Source organism: Ambystoma mexicanum, chromosome 2q (assembly GCF_040938575.1).
Source record: "Ambystoma mexicanum isolate Mex_15411 chromosome 2q, UKY_AmexF1_1, whole genome shotgun sequence".
NCBI lineage: Eukaryota > Metazoa > Chordata > Amphibia > Caudata > Ambystomatidae > Ambystoma > Ambystoma mexicanum.
The window spans coordinates 1,432,974,194-1,432,991,092 of NC_090924.1; the positions used below are offsets into that span (position 1 = coordinate 1,432,974,194).

The window sequence follows — 16,899 nt, forward strand, 5'->3', positions numbered from 1 at the left end:
CCTACCCCTCTCTCCCTGCAGTCTAAGCTGAGTGACTACCTCCATGTTCCATGCCCCCCTCTCCCTGCAGTCTAAGCTGAGTGACATACCTCCATGTTCCCTGCCCTCTCTCCCTGCAGTCTAAGCTGAGTGACATACCTCCATGTTCCCTGCCCCTCTCTCCCTGCATTCTAACCTGAGTCACATACCTCGATGTTCCCTGCCCCTCTCTCCCTGCAGTCTAAGCTGAGTGACATACCTCCATGTTCCCTGCCCCTCTCTCCCTGCATTCTAACCTGAGTCACATACCTCCATGTTCCCTGCTCTATCCCTGCAGTCTAAGTTGAGTGGCATAACTCCATGTTCCCTGCCCCCTCTCTCCCTGCAGTCTAAGTTGAGTGGTATTACTCCATGTTCCCTGCCCCCTCTCTACCTGCAGTCTACGTTGAGTGGCATACCTCAATGTTCCATGCCCCCTCTCCCCCTGCAGTATAAGCTGAGTGACATGCCAAGGTTCCATGCCCCCTCTCTCCCTGCAGTCTAAATTGAGTGGCATACCTCCATGTTCCATTCCCCTCCTCTCCCTGCAGTCTAAGCTGAGTGACATACCTCCAAGTTTCATGCCCCCTCTCTCCCGGCAGTCTAAACTGAGTGACATACCTCCTTGTTCCCTGCCCCCTCTCTCCCTGCAGTCTAAGCTGAGTGACTACCTCCATGTTCAATGCCCCCCTCTCCCTGCAGTTTAAGCTGAGAGACATACCTCCATGTTCCCTGCCCCCTCTCTCCCTGCAGTCTAAACTGAGTAGCATACCTCCATGTTCCCTGACCCTCTCTCCCTGCAGTCTAAACTGAGTGGCATACCTCCATGTTCCCAACCCCCTCTCTCCCTGCAGTCTAAGCTGAGTGACATACCTCCATGTTCCCTGCCCCCTCTCTCCCTGCAGTCTAAGCTGAGTGACATACCTCCATGTCCCCTGCCCTCTCTCCCTCTGCAGTCTAAGCTGAGTGACATACCTCCATGTCCCCTGCCCTCTCTCCCCCTGCAGTCTAAGCTGAGTGACATACCTCCATGTCCCCTGCCCCCTCTCTCCCTCTGCAGTCTAAGCTGAGTGACATACCTCCATGTCCCCTGCCCTCTCTCCCTCTGAGGTCTAAGCTGAGTGACATACCTCCAGTTCCCTGCCCCCTCTCTCCCTGCAGTCTAAGCTGAGTGACATACCTCCATGTTCCCTGCCCCCTCTCTCCCTCTGTAGTCTAAACTGAGTGACATACCTCCATGTCCCCTGCCCTCTCTCCCTCTGCAGTCTAAGCTGAGTGACATACCTCCATGTTCCCTGCCCTCTCTCTCCCTGCAGTCTAAGCTGAGTGACATACCTCCATGTTCCCTGCCCCCTCTCTCCCTCTGCAGTCTAAACTGAGTGACATACCTCCATTTCCCCTGCCCTCTCTCCCTCTGCAGTCTAAGCTGAGTGACATACCTCCATGTCCCCTGCCCTCTCTCCCTCTGCAGTCTAAGCTGAGTGACATACCTCCATGTCCCCTGCCCCCTCTCTCCCTCTGCAGTCTAAGCTGAGTGACATACCTCCATGTCCCCTGCCCTCTCTCCCTCTGAGGTCTAAGCTGAGTGACATACCTCCATGTTCCCTGCCCCCTCTCTCCCTGCAGTCTAAGCTGAGTGACATACCTCCATGTTCCCTGCCCCCTCTCTCCCTCTGCAGTCTAAGCTGAGTGACATACCTCCATGTCCCCTGCCCTCTCTCCCTCTGAGGTCTAATCTGAGTGACATACCTCCAGTTCCCTGCCCCCTCTCTCCCTGCCGTCTAAGCTGAGTGACATACCTCCATGTCCCCTGCCCTCTCTCCCTCTGCAGTCTAAGCTGAGTGACATACCTCCATGTTCCCTGCCCCTTCTCTCCCTGCAGTCTAAGCTGAGTGACATACCTCCATGTTCCTTGCCCCCTCTCTCCCTCTGCAGTCTAAGCTGAGTGACATACCTCCATGTTCCCTGCCCCCTCTCTCCCTGCAGTCTAAGCTGAAAGACATACCTCCATGTTCCCTGCCCCCTCTCTCCCTGCAGTCTAAGCTGAGTGACATACCTCCATGTCCCCTGCCCCCTCTCTCCCTCTGCAGTCTAAGCTGAGTGGCATACCTTCATGATCTCTGCCCAGCGCAGCCTCGCGCCCTCCTCTATGCACGCACGCTGCAGGGTATAGCGGGTGACATGCGCCCGTTGCGCAGAAACACCTGCCGCGCCTATGAAGCAGATCAGAGAGTGGAGCCCCCCCCCCCCCCCCCCCCGCTGCCCCCCGAGCGAGCGCGGACTTACCCCTGGGAGAGTGCAGCTCCATGCTGAGAGACCAGGGGCGTCTCCGCCGCTCGCCTGGGTGCCCTTTCCTCTCCCTCTCCGGGGTTCGGTGTCCGTGCCAGTCCCTCCTCCTTGGCGCAGTGAAGAAATGCAATCCCGAGGCCCTGCCGCGTGCCGTCAGGTGGGCCCCCTATAGTCCGACCGAGAATGGGGGTCTATGGGCGCCCAGAACGGCGTGCGCATCTCTGGGCGCCGCCATGGAAGCCTGTGCCCCGTCCAGAGCCGGGTGGCGTGGAGGGAAGTGAAAGACCCTCTAGGCACATACGCGCAGGCAGGCCTCCGAAGGTGCGCTCCCCCTAGCTACAGCTGCACGCACACGGCTCTGGATGGAATGCTGCGTCCTCCCCATGTGCACTGCAAGGTGTGCAGCGTGTGTGCGCAGTGCTGGGCGCGCGGGCTGCGCGGTCCCCGCAGGGCAGGGCAGGCCGGGCGCATAGGGGGTCGCGGGCCCCGGTGTGCAGGCACGCGCCGTGCTCGCTGCTGCCAGGCTGCGGGCGCTTTTGTGAATGCAGAGCATGTCCGGAACTCTTGTGAATGGGCAGGGGAGAGAGGAGGGCGCAGCAGGGAGGGGGCTCGGCTGCTCATCTCTCCCGCCGCCCCCTCCCTCCTGCTTTCCTGGCTTTTCTTCCCGGAGCTGCAGCTCTTAATGCGGCCTAAGTGGCATCAGCTCGCTGTAATTGAATCGGCCCATTAGCACGCCCCTTGGGGACCCCTGTATCCGCTCCCTGGGCTATGACTGCAGCAGAATCAGAACCGGCGAGGGGGGTGAGGGCGAGGGTTCGGGCGTGAAGGCTACTGCGCAGGGAACGAGGGGTGCTGTGCAGGAATGGGATATGTGCAGAAGAGCTGGGGAGGTGCTGCGCAGGAAAGGGTCTCTGCGGGACAACAGGTGGGGTACTGTGCAGGAAGGGGGGCTGTGCAGTAGAGTAGGAGGGGCACTATGCAGAAAGGGGACCTGTGCAGGAGAGCAGAGATACTGTGCACAAAGGTGAGCTGAGCAGGAGATGAAGCAGGATACTGTGCAGGAAGTAGAGCTGTGCAGGAGAGTAGGAGGGTTGCTGTGCATGAAGGGGAGCTGTGCAGGAGAGTAGGAGGGGTACTGTGCAAGAAGGGGATCTGTGCAGGAGATTAAGAGGGGTAATGTGTAGGAAGGGGTCTCTGCAGGACAGTAGGAGGGGTACTGTACAGGAAGGGGATCTGTGCAGGAGAGTAGGAGGGGTACTGTGTATGAAGGGGAGCTGTGCAGGACAGTAGGAGGGGTACTATGTATGAAGGGGAGCTGTGTAGGTGAGTATGAGGGGTACTGTGCAGGAAGGGGAGCTGTGCAGGATAGTAGGAGAGGTACTGTGCAGGAAGGGGAGCTGTGCAGGAGATAAGGAGAGATACTATGTACGAAGGTGAGCTGTACAGGCGATTAAGCAGGGCACTGTGCAGGAAGGAGAGCTATGCAGGAGAGTAGGAGGGGCACTGTACATGAAGGGGGGCTGTACAGGAGAGTAGGAGGGGTACTGTGCAGGAAGGGGAGATGTGCAGGAGAATAGGAGAGATACTGTGTACAAAGGTGAGCTGTACAGGAGCTGTGGCAGGGCACTGTGCAGGAAGGAGATCTGTGTAGGTGAGTAGGAGGGGTACTATAGATGAAGGGGAGCCGTGCAGGAGAGTAGTAGGGGTACAGTGCAGGAAGGGGAGCTGTGCAGCGAATGGGAGAGATACTGTGCACAAAGGTCAGGCGGCAGGAGATGAAGTAGGGTACTGTGTAGGAAGGGGAGCTGTGCAGTACAGTATGTGCGAAACTGTGAAGGGAACAGTGGCGCTGTACAGGAAGGAGCGCCGTCCAGGAGGGTAGGAGGGGTACTGTTCAGGAAGGGGATCTGTGCAGGAGAGTAGGAGGGGTACTGTGTATGAAGGGGAGCTGTGCAGGAGAGTAGGAGGGGTACTGTGCAGGGGAATGGGGGAGATACTGTGTACAAAGGTGAGCTGTAGAGGCGATTAAGCAGGGCACTGTGCAGGAAGGAGAGCTATGCAGGAGAGTAGGAGGGGCACTGTACATGAAGGGGAGCTGTACAGGAGAATAGGAGAGATTCTGTGTACGAAGGTGATCTATACAGGAGATAAAGCAGGGCAATGTGCAGGAAGGAAAGCTGTGCAGGTGAGTAGGAGGTTCCATCTCTTAAAATAACCGCAAAAATGGCCACGAATACAAAATATCGTGGCTAAAATGCCTTGATTTTGCTGCCACAATCATGTAAAGGATGCAGTGGACACCCCCGCAACTCCCAGAGCCATTATACCATTCAAGGGGAGCCGGGGACAAACCCGCAACCCCTGCTCCCCTTAAAGGGTATAATGGGGTACACCTTTACCGGGTGAAACCACGGCATTTTTGGCGTGATTGTTTTTTACCGCAACATTTTTGCCGCGATTTTATTACCTGATACCGAGTAGGAGGGGTACTGTACATGAAGGGGAGCTGTGCAGGCAAATGGGAGCGATACTGTGCACAAAGGTGAGGTGGCAGGAGGTTAAGTAGGGTACTGTGCAGAAAGGAGAGCTATTCAGGAGAGTAGGAGGGGCACTGTACATGAAGGGGGCGCTGTGCAGGAGAGTAGGAGGGGTGTGTGCAGGAAGGGGAGCTGTGCAGGAGAATAGAAGAGATACTGTTTACAAAGGTGAGCTATAGAGGAGATGAAGCAGGGCACTGTGCAGGAAGGAGAGCTGTGCAGGTTAGTCGGAAGGATACTATACATGAAGGGGAGCTGTGCAGGAGAGTAGTAGGGGTACAGTGCAGGAAGTAGAGCTGTGCAGGTGAATGGGAGAGATACCATGCACAAAGGTGAGGTGGCAGGAGATTAAGTAGGGTACTGTGCAGGACAGTAAGTGGTATACTGTGTAGGGAACAGTGGCGCTGTACAGGAAGGAGCGCTGTGCAGGAGAGTAGGAGGGGTACTGTGCAGGAAGGGGATCTGTGCAGGAGAGTAAGAGATGAAATGTGGAGGAAGGGGTCTCTGCAGGACAGTAGGAGTGGCACTGTACAGGAATGGGAGCTGTGCAAGAGAGTAGTAGGGGTACTGTGCAGGAAGGGGAGCTGTGCAGGAGAGTGGGAGAGATACTGTGCAGGAAGGTGAGCTGCACAGGGGATTGAGGGTAGGGAAACTGTCCAAGAGAGTAAACAGGCCACTGTGCAGGAAGGGAAGCTGTGCAGAAGATTGAGTAGATTGACCAGTTTGGGAGATTGGAGAGGGGTACCTTGTGTTTGATACCAGGAGGGAGAACCGCAGAGTAGGGGAGCTCTACGGGCGAGAACAAGGCATTGTGCAGGAAGGGGGTCTGTGCAGTAGATCAGGAGGGGCACTGCACAGGAGAGAAGACAGGGTTCTGTAAATGGAGCTTGTGAGGGGATTTAAGAAGGGCTCTGTGTGGGAGTACTGTGCAGGAAAGGGAATCTGTGTAGTTGAGTAGGAAGGGTACTGTGCAGGAAAGTGAAGCAGTGTAGTAGAGTAGGAGGGTTACTGTGTATGCAGGAGAGCTGTGCAGGAGAGTAGGATGGGTACTGTGCAGTAAAGGGAAGCTGTGTAGTAGAGTAGGAGGGGTACTGTGCAGGAAGGGAAGCTGTGCAGGAGATTGAGTAGATTGACCAGTTTGGGAGATTGGAGAGGGGTACCTTGTGTTTGATACCAGGAGGGAGCATCGCACAGTAGGGGGCTCTACAGGGGAGAACAGGGCATTGTGCAGGAAGGGGAGCTGTGCAGTAGAAAAGGAGGAGCACTGCACAGGAGAGTGGACAGGGTGTTGTAAAAGGAGCTTATGCAGGGGATTTAAGAAGGGTACTGTGTGGGAGTACTGTGCAGGAAAAGGAAGCAGTGTAGGAGGGGTACTGACTGTGTATGAAAGGGAGCTGTGCAGGAGAGTAGGAGGGGTACTGTGCAGGAAAGGGAAGCTGTGTAGTAGAGTAGGTAGGGTACTGTGCAGGAAGGGGTGCTGTGTAGTAGAGTAGGAGGGGCACTGTGCAGGAAGGGGGCTGTTCAGGAGAGTAGGAGGGATACTGTGCAGGACGGTGGCTGTGCAGTAGAGTGGGAGAGATACTGTGCAAGAAGGTGAGCTGTGTAGTAGAGTAGTAGGGTTTCTGTGCTGGAGGGGCGGCATTTCAGAAGGCGAAGCTCTGCAAGCGATTTGAGAGCAATTTTGTGTAGAAGAGCAGTGGGTCTGTGCAGAACACTAAAGGGGTGCTGCTCAGTAGCGGGGCTGTGAAGAAGATGGGGGTAAAAGGATCCGTGCCGGAGATCTGATAGGGTTACTCTGTAGAAGTGCAGGAGAGAGGAGGGATATGCAGCGGGCGCGAGGGTAATGTCTGTGCAGGAAGATGAGCAGTGAACGAGGCTCAGAGAAGCACCACACTGTACTGACAGCAACCTCTGAGAGAACCATTGAAATAAAGACGTAATAGACTACTCCAAGGGGCGTTCAGTCACCTAAGATTCAGAACTATAGGGGGGCCCAGAGGAGTGCTTACCCGCAACCACTGAGCCTTTCCCTAAGAAAACACAGGACGTAACCAGAATCCCAACCCACACAGGCCTTGAGCAGGCAGTCCCAACTTTAGTATCAGCACAGAAAGTCGACATGATGAAATATACTCCTGTCACAGGAGGATAGCTCAGGGGCAACGTGTTCGCTTTGGAAGCAAGACCACACAGAGCAACGCAAGTTCGATCCTCGGGTGTTCGCTTACGCTTAGAAACCTCTGGGTATTAAGCGCATTATAAATAAACAATAATTATCGTAATCCAAAGGATAAAACGTACAGAATGCGCTGTATTCGAATCATCAAACAATTAATGTAAAGATTGACTGTATCTAATAGCAAAACTGTCACTAAACAAAAGGGTGCGAAGCATTTGGGTAATAACCAGGCTTTGTGTAAGTGCCTAGAGGAAGCCATAGTGGGCGAAACAGGCTGTTAATGATTGCACTTGGATGCAGATTGTGAATAGGATGTAATATTCACAAGGTAAGTTAAACAAATAAAAGCACCCATAGTGAAACTAAAAAAGAATTGTACTTACTTATTGAATGACGAATTACAGGAATTTGAGCCCATTTGGAAAATGTAGTGCTTTTCAAAATCCCTAACACAGCTTAGCGCAGTGGGGGAACTGTATGTAGACATACACATATGCATTACATGAAGTGTGTACATTGTGGGTTTGGATACATATTTTGTACCATTGCAAAACGAATTGAGTGTTTCCACTGAAATAGTGAGAGGGGTTACTTTTTAAAAGGGTGGAGAGACTTTAAAGTTTTCTCAATGTTGCCATTTTTCTTTAGAAAAGTAATGTATTGAAAAAGGGCACAGTAAACATTGTTTGTTTTAACCAGATGTACTTTTCATTTTTTATGTAAAATCAAATTTTTGTTTTTTTATTTTTTAAGTTCCCATTTGAATTGGCATCGCCGTATTCGTTTTTACTTTTCTCAACAGCAACAATGCTAGCCAGGCACCTTAGACTATAAATGTACACCTCTCCACATGCTTGTTCAACTTGACTGCAACTTGAATGCATTTGCATGGCACTGTGGATGGCAGGACAGTGCCCTGCCAGTGTGTTTTTGTTTGCTTGTTCTACTGTGGCAGTAGGACGTGTCTAGGTGTCTCTGGTGAGGCTGTTAGTGGGTGTTGAGTCTTTTTCTTCTTTAAGGGTGGGTGTGTGTTTGGGGCAAATCTACAATATCCCACAAACCAGCTTCCTTTTCCTTCTGCTAAGGGTGAGTGTTTAGATGCATATGAACCTAATCAAAATCATCCCTTAACCAAAAAAAGGGCGAATAAGCATGTATTAACCAAAAATATACATATTTTAATATTTATCAAAAGCATCACAATTTACAATACATTTCTATAAAATCAACATCATGATCAAAAATCATTCTAAAAATCACATCTCCACATATACATTTAACACATATGGCAGAGAAGCTGACACTTCAAACCCTTCTGTGCCTAAATGGGGAGCTCATCAATATCTCTACCACCACTGTTGCTGATACTCCCCTGCTTAATTCATATGGGCAAAAGACTGTGCCAACACTTACAGAATGTGTTTCTAGGACCAACATGAATGAACATCTAAGAGATAAGCACAGAGGTGAATCCACATTGCATATCCTGTTGGTTCTGTCTTCAAGGCACTTAAGCTTTGTCATATATTCTCATTTTCACGTATGTCATCACACGTTTGTAGCCATATTCTCAATATTCTACAAATAACAAACAAAACAATATTTGATCTTAAAAACATGGTACCTTCAATTTCTGGCATGACAAGTGTATCATGGCATCTTTTTCAACTTCACCTCTATCCGAAATTTAAACAGAAGGATCTACTAATTTATGGTATCATCATTACCCACAATCAAATATTTTCCCAACATTTTTCGTGTTCAAACACTTAAACACTAAAAGTTTTAAACTGTGCAGATTATGCTATCAGTGTGTATTTCCTCATTAATATTTGTCACTCTATTAGCGTGAAATACCTCTGTCATCGCTCACGACCCTATCCGGTACCACAAGTGTCCCGTTATTCCCTTCTGGTTGTATTGCCTTCACTATTGTCAAAAACGGCTCTACAAACAAGAAGCATGTCCATATAATTCATTTAGGACCACACTGTCAATGATTAAACAACACAGTGCACAAGGTCAGTGCTTACCGACTCTGAACTTCTGTGATGGAGTTCTTCCAGTATTATGATTACTCTTGAAACGTGTAGGCGATTTCACCCCCTTTGGCGATCCTACTTATGGCAGCCGCGTCTCACTCCTTCCCGGTCTCCGAATTCCGAGACCATATATTCCACCTCTGCCCGGTCGGCTCTAGGGAAAAGGAAAGGCCTGTACGTTTATTTTCGAAATGCATTCAAAAGTGACTGCAGAACAACATACTACCCCGGGTAAGGGTTTACCGGCTGAGATCTTTCAAAATGTAGACCTTTTGAAGGTTAAGCACGTGAAATGTTTCACCCTTTATAATCAATTTGGCTACTTTCGATTTCGTCTCGGAACTAGTAAGATGACACAAAATGTGTTGTCAGCTATAAAAGACCATGGAAAGATACCTTTATATGCTGCTCTCGCACTCCCAGTCTATTCATCTTACCTAGCGAGTGCTGGTTGTTCCTGCATTCTCTCACTTCTTCGGCTAGTCGTCACCTGATCCACGGAACGGCAGAGCAATCGTAGCTCATACTGAGACGCTTTAAATCACGTCAAACCTCGTGTCACGTGATCGACAGCCATGGATGTTATAAGGGCATCTAAACAGATGCCTCTTAATGTCCGCCATATTGGAACAGAGAATATTCCATATATAACACTCCGATTGCAGTATTGTTTGGCTAAATGGGTTTGGATTATGAACCAATCATCAAGATATCTTTATATATAGGTCTGTACGATATTTATAAGCCTAATGAGGCTTATGTCGCATGAACTCATACTGCGTTTTAACTCCCAATATGACGAGTGTTAATACCTAGGATGCTATAGATAACGCAAGTCATTCCTTGGTTATGCCTCAGACATGTACCTTGTCAGACAATGAGACATATACTTCGGAAAATGCAGTTGTTCTTTATTTTTTGTGATGGATGAACAAGGACCATTCAATGGAAATGTTTATACCGTTTCTAACGGTATCCAGTGAATAAATCCATTTTTGTTCTGCCTGTCTTAACTTTAGATCTCTGTTACCACCCATAGGTTGGGGAAGTATCATCTCGATAATAAACCAATGGACATCGTCTGCACTGTGTTGAGCAGCCTTAAAGTGTGCCACCAATGGTTTTTCTGGTACCCGATTCTTTACACAGGATCTGTGTTCACAGATCCTCTGCCTAATGGGTCTCTTAGTCTTACTGATGTACAGCAGTCCACATGGACATCTTATGGCATACACCACTCATTTGGAGTTGCAGTTGATGAAATTGTTCAACTCCCATTTTCTGACTTTCAAATCAACACTCTTCATATTGGACGTTAATTTACACACAGAGCACAGGATCGCGAATACGGCCGCCGTTTTTTGATTGGTCACGTTGCTGCTTTCGCGATCCTGTTCTGTTTTAACAACACAAGCTGCATCTTGCACGCATTCTCCCTTGGATACAGTTTGTTGCCGAAAGGCTGGTAAGCGGGACGCATGCTCCTTTGACACGGTCCCTGGTTCCTAATTATGCCCGATCTCCATTAACTTTGCCTAACTCTGGGTTTTGTTTCTTTTCCTTTTTTACTAATGGCTCGACTTAAAATGAAATTGGGATTACCTGCGCTCCATTGATGTGGTTGATTAATTGCATCTTCATTGACGACATCCCCCCCCCTCCGTGGATCTATGCAGTCTGCCATAATTAGTCAATTGCAATTGCAATTAATATTAAGGTAATTTCTTTCAATTCAATTATATAATGTGTCTCCTTTCATTGACAGGTGTTTTCGGCCGGGTTATGTGTATCAACACTTAAGTCATATTCAATTTATTTCTGATTTAGTTCTGGAATTGTTCCCTAGAATTATTCGCACTATTGGTAAGCGCAGTACATTGGTACTTTTGTTTTTTGTGACATTTATTGTGTGACATGATTATTGATTTCTGCAACAATTTGTGATTTTGGGCATTAATTCTTGTTGTATAGATTACTCACCTTGGACGAGGTTTTTGGGTGAATATATCCTTCGATATTCTACATTCTAATATTGGCGAATCAGTTAATGAATTTACCCATGGTTGCCTAGTCACAGCACCACACTTACTTTCTTTTCTTGGTTTCGGAATCGAATGGATGTCTTTCTGAAACGGTAACTGACCTATCCAACTTTCAATTACATTTTTCTCTATCTTTCATGGTTACCCGATCATAATGCTATTCAAACAATGGTGTCATGCATTACACATTTATGATTCTGGTTACCATCCCATTTTAACCCCTACGTTTTTGTCCAATTGTTATGCTATGTATGTAATGTTGAACATGCAAATGTTTTCTAATTGTAAATTGATGTGCAGCCTCAGAGGAAGAGCTTTGCTCGAAACACGTGTCTGGCTGTGGAATGGAATTAAAAATATAATTCAATTGTTTGATGTATTATTTGTCAAATTGGCGCAGTTCACTGATCATACTTACCTTATTTCTGCCCTCACCCTCGTAACATCATAGCAAATAAACCTGGTCCTACACTATTTCTGCCCTTACCCTCGTAACGTCATAACAAATAAACCTTGTCCTACACTATATCAGTCATCTGTGAGACAGGCATGGTATCAAGAAAGATGACAGAGACGACAGAACTGTGATTCTAAACAAAACTTTATTAATGATCAGTATGGTGTAATGCCTAACTTGTCCTATACTGTATTGGGATTTTCCCTGTCTAAAGAAACTTAAGGGAAGTCTTTGTCTGTAAGTCCAAAATGAAAGTCCATCTGTGTCAAAACGTATGCTTGTCCTCACAACTATAACAAGACATGCTGTGTGAATCTTCTCAACAAAATAAAAGTGCTCAAAACTAAAGACTGAGCTACTTTCAGCTTGAGTTCTTCATGGCTTCTCTGTTTCGAGTTCAACACAGTTCCCATAAAAGCTCAGTTCAATAGTGTTTGCAAAGTTCAGAAATTACCTTCTCCAAGTTAAAATGTAACACCACTTACACAAAACGACGGTCGGGGACTTCTCCTTCACAAAGCTCAATCGTAGTACAGTTCACACTAAACAAAGGTCCTGGGACTCCCTTCCCCAAGACTGCCTCTGAGCCACTCGCATCGCATCTGCCTCGCCGACCTAATCAAGGCATTTTGTAGTGCACTTGCCACTCAACGGCTCCTAAACCACTTGTATGCATTCCACTCCTGTGCCACTTATTTTATTCAAACATAGTCACTACTGCTGCCTTACGTCTCCACCGGCCTATGTGCCCCACCTTAACTTTGGCGCTACCTAATGCAGACTATTGTCTTACTCTAGACCCAAACACTGCCACATTTACTATGTACTGTACCAGGATCGCCATGAGACCTAGGCCTTGCTTGATCTGTGCCTAATCTGTGTTGTGCCCTATGGTCGCCATTAGACCTTGCCTGATCTGTGCCTTAATCTGTGTTGTGCCCTATGGTTGCCATTAGACCTTGCCTGATCTGTGCCTTAATCTGTGTTGTGCCCTATGGTCGCCATTAGACCTTGCCTGATCTGTGCCTTAATCTGTGTTGTGCCCTATGGTTGCCATTAGACCTTGCCTGATCTGTGCCTTAATCTGTGTTGTGCCCTATGGTCGCCATTAGACCTTGCCTGATCTGTGCCTTATTCTGTGCTGTGCCCTATGGTTGCCATTAGACCTTGCCTGATCTGTGCCTTAATCTGTGTTGTGCCCTATGGTTGCCATTAGACCTTGCCTGATCTGTGCCTTATTCTGTGCTGTGCCCTATGGTTGCCATTAGACCATGCCTGATCTGTGCCTTAATCTGTGTTGTGCCCTATGGTTGCCATTAGACCTTGCCTGATCTGTGCCTTAATCTGTGTTGTGCCCTATGGTTGCCAATAGACCACAATTGACTTATGCCTGATTTTTGCTGTGCCTCATGGTCGACAATAGACCACTTCCTAACCTGTGGTATGCCCCTGACCTGTGCCCCTGCCAAATGGTTGTCAATAAGCATATCACTGCCCTAGCCACTCTATATATCTCAATGTGCTTCTAGTTGCACTGCGACGCACTCAGGCGACACACTACCTAGTTAGCCTTTTTACACCCGCCTAGTTTGCCACCGCCTTGCCCACCCAGAACCTAGCCTATTGGTACTCGCCTAGTTTACCTAACTGCCAATATACAGGTCTCTTTATAGACTACTCAGACCTGTGAACTGAACCATTTAGCTACGCGCCATGCACGCAACCTAGTCTATGCCTATAGCTTGAACTTGGACCGGCCCACCCCAATCCTCCCCGCCCGCAACCAGAATGAAAATCACCCATTACCAATCCCTACACTTTGCTCTGAGCCTTCATACCACCATGGCACTTGCATCCACAAACACATACCGTGCTAAGGACAGAAACATGAGACTGAGGGCAAGACTGTCCTGTCTTCATGAACCATCTTCTTACCACAATTATAGAGGCTATATCGATCTAGCAAACAAACGCTCGCAATACCCCAAATCCACCACTCCCCACCCTGCTCCTATAACTACTAACCAGCCACCGTCACAAAGAGATGCCCCCACCAACAACAAACAACCACCCTCGACTCAACTAACCAGTACCCTATCAATAATTGGATCTCTCATTAATGCAAGATCCATGGTCGCCCATGCTACTGAGATCTCGGACACCCTAACTAATGAAAACTTAGACTTACTAGTCATAACCGAAACATGGCTCCATGATGCGGGTGGGCCTGCCATCATGCTAGCTATACCTGACGGCTACCAACTACTAAGAGTCGATAGACCCAACACTAAAGGTGGCGGCCTAGCTATCATTCATGAATCTACCTTACCTATTAAATTAGCCACTACCCTAATATTCCCGTCTTGTGAACTCCTTACTGCCAAATTACATCTCTCTTGTAACCGGACTCTCACCATGCATGTCATCTACAGACCACCTGGACCATTAGGAACCTTCGAAGACGACCTAACTAGTATCATAACTAACAATACTAAAGACCACGCTCAACTACTATTACTGGGAGACCTTAACCTGGGCTTTAATGGCAACAACGACAAACATGCCCTATCTGTTGCCTCACTACTGAATGACTACGCCCTAACCCAAAAAGTCTCCTCTCCCACTCATGCCAAAGGTAGAACCTTAGATTGGGTTGCTGATCGGAACTGTAACATCAACATTACCAACATAATACCGCAATCCTGGACCGACCACCACTTAATTGTATTCAATGCCTCACTAGACCTTATCCGACCTAAACCTATACTCATGGCCCCGCCACTTCCCACCAGAAGTAAAAAAGACATCACATCAGAACAACTCCTACCCCACCTTCTCCCCACTCTTAATAATTTAGACAATATTACAGACCCCACGTCGCTAGTAGAAGCCTACAACATCACTATGATCAAGGCACTTGACTTGGTTGCCTCTACCAAGCTGCGTAAAAGCAAACAACTCTGCCACCTGAACAACTGGTTCACGCCACACTTAAAAGACCTTAGAATCCAAAAGAGAAAGCTGCAGTCAATCTGGCAACACTCACCCACTGATGAGAACAAAACTAAATTAGCCACTCTCGCCAAACAGTATAAAAAGGAAATCATAAGCACTAAAAGAAACACCTTCAATGATAGAATCTCTAAAGCCAAATCTGACACTAAGGAATTATTTTCCATCCTCCGTGAAATGGAAACACCCATAACCCCACCTGACAACATTCCTAAAAATAAACCCTGGTGCACTAATATACAAAATGCCCTGGTGGGCAAAATTAGCTTGCTCCAATCCAAAATTGCGAACAAAAAAGCCTCCTTGCTCCTGCCAACAGAACCCACACTGCAACCACAGCTCCTCCCAAACCAATCTAACACCCCTCAGCTATTTAGTTTCAGAAAAAGTTCCATACTGGAGACAGAAAAAATCATACTATCTCTAAAGCCGTCCAATTGTAAAGGAGACAACTGTCCTGCCCAAATTATAAAAGAGGCAGCTCGAGACCTAGCACCTTTCATTTCAAAACTCATCAATGCATCCTTTAAGTCTAATCTAGTACCTAACAACCTCAAACAATCCTGGGTGCTTCCCTTGCTAAAAAAACAAACACTTGACCCTGCAATACCAACTAACTACAGACCTATCACTACCGTCCCATTCCTACTTAAAATCATTGACAGAGCAGCATACCTGCAAATCCAGGACTACTTAGAAACTAACAATTTACTAGGATCACGGCAATCTGGCTTCCGTCCCCTTCATGGTACTGAAACAGCCTTGATTGACCTCAAGACCCAAATTGACGAGTTGAAGGACAATGGTAAATCAGCTATGCTACTCCTCCTTGACCTATCTGCGGCATTCGACTTGGTAGATCATGCAGTCTTATGCAATCACCTAAGCTCGGCCGCTCATTTCTCAAGTGATGACATAACCTGGGTACAATCCTTCCTTGCAAACCGGACAATGAGAGTCTTCTCCCCCCTAGCAGCCGCTGATCCCATACAAGCTTCATGCGGTGTTCCCCAAGGATCATGTATTTCTCTAACGATGTATAACATCTTTACTAAGCCCTTGTTTGATAAGTTGGACAGACTGGGTGTTGTCTACACTAACTATGCAGATGACACTCAGATTCTAATCCCCCTTTCGGGTAACTTCTTGGAAGACACGGCCTTAGTAAATAAGATATATCTCCTCATTCAGGCCTGGATGGCATCCCATGGCCTCTGCTTGAACGACGACAAGACGGAGCTATTGATCCTTGGCTCAGCGCTGGCCATCAAAAAACTTGACCCTATCTATGCTGCATTTAACATCGACAATAACGTCATCAAAGTGATGCCTGCAATCAAAACCCTCGGGGTCTATCTCGACTCAGCGCTCACCTTCAAAAAACAAACGAACTCTCTAGCATCCTCCACTGCATATACTTGCAAATTGATCCGAGCATGCAGACCATTTCTAACAGAGACTAGCTGCATCACATTAGCTAATGCCCTCATCATATCCAAGCTGGATTATAGCAATGCCCTCTATGCAGGATCTAACAAGTATATTCTTGACAAATTACAAACTCTCCAAAACAACACTATCAGAGTAGCTTTAAATATTCCTAATAGAGCTCGCATCTCCACCTCTAGGAAAAAAATCCACTGGCTAAAAATGAAAGACAGGATCACCCTCAAAATACTCTCCCTCACATCCAAATGTCTTAAAAACATAGCCCCCCCTACCTGGCTAACAGAATCCACAAGAGAACTTCAAACCGCCCCACTAGATTGACCAATGCCTTTACCTTAGTGATGCCTAGATACAAAAAGAGTACAGCTGGCGGCTCTAGTTTCCCAGTCATAGCTGCGCAAACTTGGAACAAACTCCCTTTGGATCTCAGAAAGGACCAATCCTACTCTAGCTTCAGGCGTAAAGTCCTTACTTGGATTCGTGCCAATGACTTTTAGCTCGACTTCCCCCTCCTACATAGACACTAGACGTCTGTAACTAGGTGAACGACATTCGATCAACTAGACTGAACTATAGCTCTGCACTTTTCCTTTCTTTTCTTACTTTCCCTGTACACTTACCTCTGACCTAGGTGAACTGTATAAACTGTATCCAATGTGAACTGTATAAACTGTATGTCTTCTGTAACTAAGTTCTCAAGTAATCTTGTACTACTTGCGCCCAGCTACCCCTTCGGGTTTGGTTCTGCGCTATACCAAATAAACAAACAAACAAACAAACAAACAGCATTCTCTGGTCATTTGACTCTCAGAGGCTGTTCCCCAAGACTTTAACATAACATTCATGTTGGTTTCATTTACTCAAAGTTCAAAAA

The 16,899-nt window shown here is 47.7% G+C and overlaps 1 protein-coding gene across 1 annotated transcript in view; it reads right to left on the reverse strand.

Annotated features, from left to right (window-relative positions):
• The window catches only part of SPRY3 (sprouty RTK signaling antagonist 3), a 78,475-nt gene extending 75,378 nt beyond the window's left edge, over positions 1–3,097 (reverse strand). Inside the window, exon 1 of the mRNA XM_069648960.1 lies at positions 2,305–3,097. The gene's annotated coding sequence lies outside the window, so the exon portion shown is untranslated. The remainder of the gene's footprint in view (positions 1–2,304) is intronic.
• Between the last annotated feature and the right edge of the window lie 13,802 nt (positions 3,098–16,899).